This window comes from Ictidomys tridecemlineatus, chromosome 5 (assembly GCF_052094955.1).
Source record: "Ictidomys tridecemlineatus isolate mIctTri1 chromosome 5, mIctTri1.hap1, whole genome shotgun sequence".
Lineage (NCBI taxonomy): Eukaryota > Metazoa > Chordata > Mammalia > Rodentia > Sciuridae > Ictidomys > Ictidomys tridecemlineatus.
The window spans coordinates 160,868,747-160,880,588 of record NC_135481.1 but is presented as its reverse complement, the minus strand read 5'-3'; the positions used below and the strand labels follow the sequence as shown (position 1 = coordinate 160,880,588).

The 11,842-nt window shown below is 42.6% G+C and overlaps 1 long non-coding RNA gene across 1 annotated transcript; it reads right to left on the bottom strand.

Annotated features, from left to right (window-relative positions):
* Positions 1-1,188: 1,188 nt before the first annotated feature.
* On the bottom strand, positions 1,189-11,603 carry LOC144378048 (uncharacterized). The gene is made up of 3 exons (XR_013439537.1): positions 11,378-11,603; positions 7,796-8,976; positions 1,189-3,329 (listed from the first exon to the last, which is right to left on the bottom strand). It is a non-coding gene; the product is annotated as an uncharacterized LOC144378048 (long non-coding RNA).
* Positions 11,604-11,842: the final 239 nt, after the last annotated feature.

Genomic DNA, 11,842 nt, shown 5'->3' with positions numbered 1-11,842 from the left:
CCTTGTGGCTCATAATCCAGATACTTCCTACAGTGCTCGGATCAAGTAGCTCCATGTGTTCAGCTGTGTGTATTCCCCTTTCACTGAGGGAGTTAAAATTACCTAACAGGAAAAAAACAGCACAACATGATTTGCCCTTTCTTGCCTATATGACTGCAATAATAATAGCTCATATTCATTGAGCCCTTAAAAAAGCATTGAACTAACGACTTTTCATGCATCATTTCATTGAATTCTTATAACCACTTGAAATCTGATTGTTATTACTAGCATTTACAGGTGAGGAAACTAAACCTTGGGCATGCTCCAAAGATCACACAGCTGGCTGAGGGTGAAGTTGGGATCCATAGGAAGAGTCCTTCCGCTGCTACAATTCATGCTATCTGCACAGCCTTTCCCAGATGCCTTTATCTTTCCATTAAAATGATGCTTATTCTTCAAGGCTTTGAAAACCTCCTTTATGAAGTCAGAATTTACCTTTCTTTCCTATATACTTCGATACCAGCTCACTTGGGCCAAAATTTAGCCTCATATCTCATTCTGCCTTTCATATAGTTTATCAGGTAGTCACATGCAGGAGCCATAGAGTCACTAGTTCAAGTCCAGCTACCACCTATTAATGGAGTGCACATTACTTGTGAACTATTCCGAGCCTCCGTTTCTCCATCTTTTATGTAGGTGTGATAAATCCATCTTGAAAGATTATTATAAAAATTAAAATGAATGCTCACGATACAGTCACCCTTTTTCTGACCCTTCCTCTGCTCTCCTCAATTGTAAGTTCTGTGAGAGAATGACCCATGTTACATTCACACCTGTTTCACCGTGTTAAATTAATATTTAACATGTCCCCAATACTAACCACAGGCCTTGACACCCTCTCAGCCTTTTTATCCATGGGTTGACTAGAACATATAAGCAAGGTGGGGCTGTAGAGAGGGTGGAAGCACATCTATTAGCTATTCTAATCCTTGTTTCCCCAGAGAGTCACCCAAGCATCCTAATGTTTGTTCCATCCATGGACTAACACCATTGTTTTATTTCCTATATTTCTTCATATCACTAACTTCTAACATTGTATTGTGAAAATGTTCAAAAGAGTGAAAGAATTTTACATGGCACACCCATATAGTGACTTTTTAGTTTCTAACATTTTATAATATTTGCTTGATTATGTGTCTATCCATCCTTCTATCTTTCCATGATTTCACTTTATTTCTGATACATTTATAGGTGAGTAGATACTGGGATACTCACTACTGTTTCGGCATGCATATCATTGATTACGGTTAAATCCATTTTACAATTTTTCATAAAATTTACATACAAAAAGCAAAATTCTTAAACATACTATTTGATGAATTTCAATCCAAACCTCTATCAAGACATAGAACATTACTATGACCCCAGAGAATCTTTTTCATGTTGATCCTCAACCTGAGACAGCTACTGTCCTGGTGTTTTTCCTATCATTGCCTATTATGAAATTTCATATAAACCTAAGATAGCTTTTTAAAAAATAAATTTAAATTTAAAAGTCCTAAACTTGGGGTATACTCTACCAGGAAATGATTAGTAAACATCATATCAATTGCCAAAAGAAATACCAATTAATATGCACAAACAAAAAATATGGTCAAAAAATGAGCATCTGCATTCCCACCCTTGATCCACAGGGTTCAAGCACAGCTGTGATTCTCAACGTGTATTCCTGGGATCAGTGGGGCCTCCAAGACCTTTTCAAGCTCACAAGGTCAAAACTGTTTTCATCATAACCCTAGGATGCTATTTGCCTTTTCACCTGCAGTAGTACCATGGGTATAGACTGGAGTTTTCCAGAGGCAACATAATGTGATCTCACACCAGGTGAAAGACGAAAGCAGTTGTAAGAATCCAGCTGTCTTCTTCTATAAGGTCAGACATTAAATGGTGCTTCTCTTTTCACTAAATTTTTGTTTGGAAAAATATATATGACTTTCATATTATAATATGTGTTAATGTTACATCAATAATACATAATATTATGTTAATGTGTAGAATGAATAAATACAGCATTTAAATTTTTCTCTTAATGTTAAATTCTCATGGTAAATTTTAATAAACTTAACTCATATAAACAAAAGATCATCATTGGGGTAATAATTTTAAGAAAAAGGGTGCAGAGAACACAATGTCTAAGAACCCCAAAGTACTGCCTCATGGGAGACTCTTCTGTGGCTCCAAGAGAGGTTGATGGCAGGTCATAGGATCAGAACCTTTTGCTCTTTTCCAATCTGTTGGGGAAGCCCGTTTTCTATTCCCCCATTAGTTGTCTCTCTGCGCTCCCCCACCAGCAGCAGAGCCAGCAACAATGTCTAAGAAGATTCAGATCTCCCCACAATGCCTCCATTTGCTTTAGAGTTCTCCACACACTGGCAATAGAGTCGGGACTGTCTCCAACTGAGTGAACACAAAGGAAATTTGGGGATGCTGGAAAAGTCAGGCCCGCCCTCCTCTGAAGTTATATAAGGTCCATTGGCAAACGTTAGGACCAACCCTTTCCTCTATGAGCAGACACTTAACACATACTGGCTAGAAAAACATTTTGTAACCAAGCCCTTGTGGCACTTCTTTGGATTAAAAGAAAGCCTTGGTTGTAAGATGTAAAGCTAGGTGGGTTTTGTTTTGTTTTGTTTTAAAATCAAGCCACATTTCTAACCATGAGAGGAAGAAATTCATTCTGGAGAGAAATGGAATGAACAGAGGCAAGGAGAAGGAATCAGGCCATTACGAAGGGACACACCATACGTGCTTAGGAAACATTGCTTTGAAAGGGGCAGGCGAACAGTTCCAACTGTGGAGAAAGATCGTTCACATTTACCTTCTCTCAAAATGATAGTTTACTAGTTCATGTTTTTTCCTATCAGCTCTGAATTGTTAAAAAAAAAAAAAAAATCCTACCCCCTTCATATATTGCAACAACTTTCTTGTTTACCCCAACTGGAAAAAAAGAGAATCATTTCGACATTTCCAAACTGCCTTGCAAAACCTGTGCTTCTGTGCTACATCTGTTCTAATTTATTTTTCATTTTTTTTTAATGTAACAGGATAAACGACGTTTTTGCCTTCACTCCTGAAGACCTTTAGCCCAAAATGCAAAGTCAAGAGGCAGCATTTAAAAGCATCATTTCCACACAGCCTATTTTTGGACTCCTTTTCCTTGATGATATATAGTTTCGGTCCACACAACTTGGAGAGGCTCACCTGGTGCCTTTGATAAGGTGACAAATGTCACAAGAGCTGGAAGCCAACTCTTCCACATGATACCAAGGTCTCCAGCTATTCTTTATCTGAAATAAGACAGATGAGAACCAGTTATTTCAAATACAAATGAGAGCCTCCTTTTATCAATTTGGCAGGATGGATTCTTGTGAAAGTGGGCTTGTTTCCTGGCCAAGGACAAAACAAAAGAGGAAGAACTTCAGCTGCAACTAGAGGGATTGCGTTAGCATTCCATCAGTGTAAAAAATACCTGAGAAAAATCAACCTGGAAGAAGGAAAAGTTTATTTGGGCTCATGTTTTCAGTCCATGGGGTCTTGGTCCCCTGGCGAGCCAGAACAGCATGACAGGGAACACAAGGTGGAGCAAAGGTACTCAACTCATGGCAGTTTGCAAACAGAGAAAGAGGCGAGGGGCCTAATATGCCCTCAAGGGCACCCCCCAGTGACCTCACTTCCTTCCACCAGGCCCCACCTCCTAAAGGTTTCACCACCTTCTAATGGTTCCACAGGATGGCAATCAGGCCTTTAGTGGACATTCAAGATCCAAACCACAACAAGAATTTAGGCTGTATGCTGGGCACAACTTCTGTGTGTCCATGTTACCCAGCAACTGAAGAATGAGCCCAGCAAAGATCATTGGATGTCTCGCCCAGAAATGGAAGGGTGCCCACCAATTTCAGATGAGAGCCAGATCCAGTGTCAGCTACCCAGAGCTTCTGATTGGCAGCCAAAGCCAAGAGTATCCGTGACAAAGGGACAAAAGGAGAAAACATGGAACCCTGAGGTGTGGGGGAAAAGGCATGCTCTAGCAGACCCTTTCCTTCATCACTTTACCTTCCTTCCCTCATCAAAATCAGAGATGTGGAAAACTTTGAAATTCCCAAGAGGAAAATATTATGGAAGAGAGCAAATCAAAAACAAACTGTAGGATGATGAGGCTAACAAGAAACCTTGGAGAACAGAAATCCATGAGGATTTTTAAGTCATTTGTTTTAGAGTATGCCACAGAACCAACCTTTCATTCTGATATAAATCAGTTAGCAGATCTATTAGGCTACTGCTGCTCTTGTGAAAGTAGGACCTTGAAGGAACTCAAAGGTGTCATGAGATCTGTACCCAGGCTGGTGCCCAGAGAATGCAAAATTAGCTCTGTGGACAAAGATAATATACAAAGGGACAGATGCCCTCTGGGTGCACTCTGCTAAGGCAATTAAGAGAAACCTTTAGTCTCATTAAAGGCAGCTCTCAAAGTTAGAATAGAGGCCACCTGCGTGTTCAGAATGAAGACTGCTGCCTCTAAGACTTCAGTCTTTCTCTTTCTCCCTCCCCTGCCCTCTGCAGCTTCCCAATTCATATTACCCAAGAGGCAACAGAAAGGGTTCAGAAAAATCAGTCACACAGGTGAGCTGCCCAGTAGGGCAGCCTTCCAAATCAGAGGGCTTAATTTTATGAGTTGAAGTTAAATTACCTGGCACATCTCTTAAGGTAAAAGTCACTGTCGGTTGAGGCTGACCGTGTCCGAGAGTCGGACTGGTTGCTCCACCCACAGTGAAAGAGTTGGAGGAACCCAGCAAGGTGATGACAGTCAGATGCAATAAAAGCCAAAGGGGTGGGGGCCGTTTATGAGACTTTTGATTAAATTCAGCAGTGCTAAAAGGACTGAAAGACTTTCATAGGCAAAGGCATTCATGAGTGAGAATTGCTCTGCCTAACTTTGGCTTCTGGAAAAACAAAATTCCAACTTGGATTAAGCCTCTATATTAAAACAGATTCAGGAATACTATGGCATTTGATCCTCCCAAGATCCTGCCCTCTTTCTTTCTGTCTTGCAACTGGTAAGCTGTTCTCTCACACCAAGAAGTTGTCAAGGAGAAAACAACCTGAGTTCTCAGTGGGACTGTCTGCAGGGTGGAATTTATGAGTTCATGTTCGATTCCATGCTATACCTTCAGATGAGATTCAGCCTAGTTTGGGAGAACTTTTAGGTCAATTTTGTTTTGTTATGGTCTTTTCTTTCAGCCATCAGTAACAGTTTCAATGGGTCAGACAAAGTGTTCAATGGATTTAACCTGGCTATTTATCGTGGTTTTAAGGCACTCTCTACCTTGGCTCACACTGGAATCATCTAAAAGCCCTTTTTTGTTTTATTTTGTTTTTAACTCTGACACGTGGGTCTCACCTTCAGTGATTTTGATTTAATTGGTGTGGGTTATGTTTTGGGCATAGGATGTTTTAAAATCTCTGCAGGTGATTCCAATGTGCAGTCAAGCTTAAAATCTACTGGATATAAGCAATGATTCTCAAATTTAGCATGCCTTAAAAGTGCCCCTAGTAGACTTGATTACAGAGCCTCACTCCCAGGGACTGGGTGCAGGTGAGGCCCCAGTTCTGACAACTCCCCAAACAATGCAGATGCCCCTGGCCTGATTTCCATCCTTGGTAAATCGTTGGCTTAAAGCATGACTGCAAAGAATGCTTTAAGAAGCTGGTATCCAATAATGACAATATCCAGTGGAATAAGAAATAGCCTTCCTATCCCTCAGACTCCATGAAAGTTTTAGTGTCCTGAGCTTATTCTTATGTGTGTCAAGAGAAAGGACCAGACTATGACAATGGGTACCTAGGAATTGGAACAAGTCTTATTTTCTAGATTTTCTGAACTTATTTCTGTTTTTATATGTCCTTCCAACTCAAAAGGTGCATGAGTCAGTGTACCTGTTCTCCAGTTTCCATGGAAGTATTGGCTGTGACTCAGCCTAGACCAATGCTGAATACTCCTCTAGACTTTGAAACCTTCTAACTTGACTTAAAAGTGAGTAACAGGGGTATCTGTGAAAGTGCAGTGTCTTTGGGCCCACCTCTAGAACCTGCCTAGACTGGCCAGAGCAATATGAAGGGATAAAGAATGTCCCCCGTGCAGCATATATCCATCTATGCAGAAGAGACAGAAGCTGCAGAGGTACATACAGATCATGCTCCAGTGCCCTGGCTTTAGACTAAGGCTGTCTCAGCCAATCTGGGATAACAATGAGTGGCAGAGGCCCCACTGAAGAACTGATATTCTGAAATGCAGGGTCTCCAAATCATTAATTTATAAAGCCAGAGGAATATGACTTACAGCTTTGCTTTTTTTCCAAACTGAGGAAAGTAGTCATGCAAGTTGTATGTACATGAGACAAGAAGAAGCCATTACTTAATATTCTTCCTACTGAACAAGGATTACATAACACTTTAAAACCATATCTGTGGAATCTCATTTGATCTACTTAAAACTGTAAGGTAGACGATTTAGTTGGTGCAATCATGTCATGTATTTGGGATGAGGAAACAGAGACACAGATGTTATGGGCCAGGCTTTATGAGCAATGACCAAAGAGACTTCATTTTAACCTGAGACTCCACATCATGTAAGAAATGCTTCTTCCCTGGGAAAGCCTGCCTCTGTACCCATTAATAGTTAAGTAGCTTGGCATATTTGACAACACAAAATAGCAATTCTTATAAAATTGTTCTCTTTGGATTCCATTTTTCTTGGGCAATGTACCTTGTCAGAGATTGATTGTCTAGTCATTAGTAACCATTCTCTAAGGAGTACTGAACTAGGGTCATTTTGACTCCCTTCCTTTTTGCTTGCTTGCTCCTATGACAACCTGAAAAGTCCCATGGGAAATACCAATGTACCCATTGCATTGTCTCGCTAACTGCCCAATTCAGCTTCTGTACCTGCTTGCTTGCAGCTATGTCAACCCAGTGTTTTTTGTCATTAAATATCCTAAAATGCTCAGGCTCAGGGCTGTTCCTTGCAGAGACAGTTATGGATCTTATGGGGAGCAGTCGCAGGCCATCTGGCTAAAGACTCTTCAATTTGGACAAAACTGGGACTAGGTGTGTTTTCTGATCGACCTGCCCCACAACACAGAGAGGTCACACAATTAATTTAGTGCCTTCATTAGGGCAGAATTTTCTGGTTTCCATTCCATGTGGAGGGATTTAGGAGCCTCAGAGGCTGCTTTGGAGGTCACAGGGAAGTAAGCATGCAAATCTTCTGCTCCATTCTAGTCAGAAAACTCTCCTTAGGTCTAAGATTATATTTCAGATATTTTTGATGGCATACCCAGAATCCCAGACTCTGACAACTGTATGTCACCTCTCCACAGCCCATCTTCAAAAAAAAAAAAAGGATATTGTAGAGGATTTTCTAAGATAGTTCTCCATTTCATTTTGAAACAGTTGCCTAATCAGATTTCAGTGTGCAACCAGAATCACCTGGAGGGCTTGTTAAAACACAGGTTGCTGGGTTTCATCCCCAGAATTTCTGATTCAGTACTAGTTATGGTTAGGATATGAGGTGTCCTCCAAAAGCACATGTGTGAGACAATCCAAGAAGATTTAGAGGTGAGATGATTGGGTTATGAGAACCTTAACGCAATCAGTGAATTAATCCCCTGATAGGGATTAACTGAGTGGTAACTAAGGCAGGTAGGGTGTGGCTGGAGGAGGGGGGTCCTTGGGGGTTTGCCTTTTAGGTACCTACGTTTTGTATCCAGTAAGTGGAGTCACTTTCTCTCTGCTCCCTGGTACGATGTCTTGAGCCACTTTCCTTCACCACACTCTTCCGCCATGATGTTCTGCCTCATCTCGAGCCCAAGGAATGGAGCCAGCTTCTTATGGGATTGAGTCTTCTGAAACCGTGAGCCACCAAATAAACTTTTTCTCTTCTAATTGTTCTTGTCAGGTCTTTTGGTCATGGCAATGAAAAAGCTGACTAAAACAGTAAGTCTGGGGTAGGTCCTGAGAATTTGTATTTCTAAACTGTTCCTAGGTACTGGTGCTGCTGTTGCTGTTTGGAGACCTCTCTCTGAGAGTTGTTAAAATAAGACAGCGATTCTCAGCCCTGGCTGTGCATCAGAATCACTCAGAGACCTTTTAGAAACTGAAGATAACAGGTTCCAGTCAGACCAATTAAAGCAGACTCTGCAGGCAAAGTCTGAGCACTGATGTTTTTAAAAATGGTCTCTAAGAACAGTTAAGGCTTAAGACCTCTGCAATCAGGGGAACCCTAAGTAGAATTATAAGATTTTCAAATCTCTAGGTCAGGGGTTCTCAAATGTAGTTCTAGGGTCAGCAGTACCAGCATCACGGGGGGAACTTGTCAAAAGGGCAAATTCTCAGGTCCCATGTCAGACCTAGAGTCAGAAACCCTCGAGGGTGGGGCCAGCCATCTGTTTTAGCAAACTCACCACGTCAATCTGAGTCCTGCTAAAATTTAAGAAATACTACTATGAGCCCTTGGTTTCCTTGCAAATGACTCTCTGGAAGCTGGATTCTTATCTAGGGCCACTACCTGTGGCAGGGCTCACAGCAGGCTGGATGCTCCAACTTCTCAGTCAGTAGTAAGGGTGGTTAAAGGACGAGGAAGGAGACAATTTATCAGGCTGTCAGGGAGGTACCATGACATGCTGCTAATGTCCTTTCTTTTTTTGTGGGACATCTGGTTTCTAAGTTCCGTTGAGGTTAGTTCAGCAAATGACTTTGTAATGTGTCCATCCTTATATATTCAGATGCAGGAACAGCTTCCGGCAGCTTTGGCAAACAGATGAAACTAAGCCTGGGTCTTCTTCATTTGTGTCTCCCAGTCCTCCTCTTCCAAGTTCCATCCACTACCACTGATTTTCCAAAGATGTTGTTATTGGGGCCATCATGACTATTCCTGCCCTGGAGGACAGATCAATGAAGCAACTGATTAAACTTAAACATTACACTACCTCCCGAGAGTATATTCATTCCAAAAGAAGACACTTGGGATGGGCAATACTTAACACAGTAGACCATCTTTAAAGATGGAATATTGGACACTTGATCTAATTGAGAAACAGATCGTATCACTTAGACAATTTCCTATTTCTTTGGCACAAAGCTCTCTGTATCCCAGATTTTCTATATCTCAGCCCCACTTTGCCCTCTGTTTCCTAAATACAAGCAACACACTGGATTGCAAGAATGGCCAAAAATTCTACACCTTCCATCAAAAGATGAGACCCATTTTAGCAACTCTTAAATCTAGGTCTGTCCTGGGACTGACTTTGCTGATGAGGGCGTTAGAAACCATGACATGCAGGGAGAGATTTGAAAAACCGCTCGAGCACCATGGCTTGCTTTCTTGATGAAAATGCTACGTAAATAAGCCCACATGGTGGCTTGGGGGTGAGAGTCCATGCAAAGGGGAACTAGCACTCTTCCAGCTGTGAGTGAGGCCATCCTAGATCATCCAACCCATCACTTCACCAAATGAACACAGAGAAGCAAGCCCAGCAGAGGCTGGCCAACCTGGCCCAGACAGAACCACCTAGCTGACCCCCAGAATTGTGAACTGAATAAATTGTTCTTGTTCAAATCCACTTGGACTGTTTATTATGCAGCAAAAGCAGATACACTTGATTACACCAAAGATTATCTTAATTACATCTAAAGATTACCTAGAAGGAGAACTCTTCTCCAAAGTGTTAATCCCTCTGGGATGCCTTCCCTGAACATCTATCCCCCCTGTATTTTCAGTTGCTAGGATGGTGACCCCTATATATCTTCTCCTACAAAATCAGTGTTTGTGTCTGCCTAACACTTCTCCCTCTAATTCCCATTTATGCTTATCTGCCTTTCCCCACCCCCTGTGAACTCTTGAAAAGCAGAAACCATGAATCAATTGTCTTTGTATTTTTAGCCCCCAACTCATTTTCATGTTTGTTATGCTGAGCTGAACAAAATGGAATGCTTCATTAAGATGAACATTGGGAGGGAGAAAGGGAGGTAGGTGGGCGTGTTCTGCATTACTCTCAAGCTGGAGTCTAAGATCTCCTAGGACAGTCCACATCCACCAAGCTCATCAAATCCAATTGAAAAGATACTTAACCTGGCGCAGGAATTCCTTTCTTTGTGAGCCGAGACACTCACCCCCTCCTTCACTTCATAAGAATTTGCAAGAAGAAGTGTCATATTATCAAAGATTCCAGAGATATCTAGTTTATACTCTATTCCTCATTTTACCACCCATGATAACAAAAGGGGCTCTGTTTATCTGTATATATCACGGCACAAATCCAGTTTTACCAACTTAATTCTTCAAACACCTGTTTCGCTCAGTCACAGGGAAGTGCTGTATATAATAATGATTCTAAAAGGCTCACCTTTACCCAGTCATAACTGGGGGTCTGGCATTGTGCTCTGAGCTACACTTACATCATGTAGACCTGGCTGTAACAAATGACAACTCTGAAAATTTATGGTGCTCATTTATACAGACAGAGCTCAGAGACCATGAGATGGAAAGATCAATGCACAAGTAGAAGAACCATATTTTCTGGTTCCCAAACTGATGTTCTTAAGCCACTATGATGCTGACATGTGTGCTGCAAAGAGTGTGTAGCTCTCATTTTGACAACTTGTTTCTCTCACTTACCCCACAGATCTGACTCACTTTGCAAAGGGAGAAGAGTGGAGACAGCTTTGCCAAAGGTCGCACAGCAAGGGAAGGAATGGCCTCTGGCCAGGCAATCTCACATGGTTGCTGGGGCTATTACAAAACTGGTTTGCCTGAAATGGCCTCTGCGGAAGCTGCCACCTAAGTACATTGTTAGCAGAAAGAGTCAATGGGCAGTGGCAGGCAGTCAGACAGGACAGCAAAGAAGAAGATTAAAATAATTACAGCTCTAATTGATCAGCTCTGCTCAAGAGGAGATTAAAAGGGAAAAGGCATATTGAAGAAGGCACTCGACATCCGCCCTGGGCCAGATTCCATCTGCCACGGTGGCCAGCTCTCTTCCCCTCCCTCCTGGCCCTCAGTCCAGCAGCCCCCACTGCAAAGCCCCATGACACAGCCTTGATGAAAGTCATTCTTTGTGGAAGGCATCAGGCCGTGCTCCCTTGAAGAACCGCTTTCACAAACAGCAGGGAAGAAGCAGCTCGGAGCAGCAGACAGTGGCCTCCCATTGGCAAACCCCCAGCATGGAGTTGCCAGCGGCATGTGGAAAGTGGAGAAGGAGATGCCAAGAGCAAGGCTGACCCAGGGCAGGGGACTGGAGCAGGAAAGACAAGCCTGCGCCTTGTCATCAGATAACCTCACCCAGCAAAAGCTGCCTGGGCTCCAAGCAGCAACTGGCCTCAATTTCAGCTTAGCGCACTTCCTGACTCAGCTTCTGGCTTCTTGTAATTGGGAGCGGGGCCAGGGAGCAGTTTGGCCTTATCCATGGCACCCTCCTGTAGGAATCATAGAGGAAGGGCAGTCACAGGGCGTGGGGCCAGGGAGGAAATAGGAAGGCAGGTTAGGAGGGAGAAGCAGGAGACTCTGCACTTGCCAAAGCCATCTGTTTGCCCAGAGCCTGAACAAGGTCAAGAGCAGGTGATGGGGGCAGGGAACAGGAAGAAGCCTCCAGGTTGCCTTTCCCACACATGGGACAGGCACTAACACCTAGTGAGAGGGGACCTGGATTGAACACTCATGCCTTAGGTTTCATTTTACCTCTGACTTGAGACAAGACACAGAGAGGACCAGAATAATGAGGGGCTACAAATCTCAAGGTTCACTTGC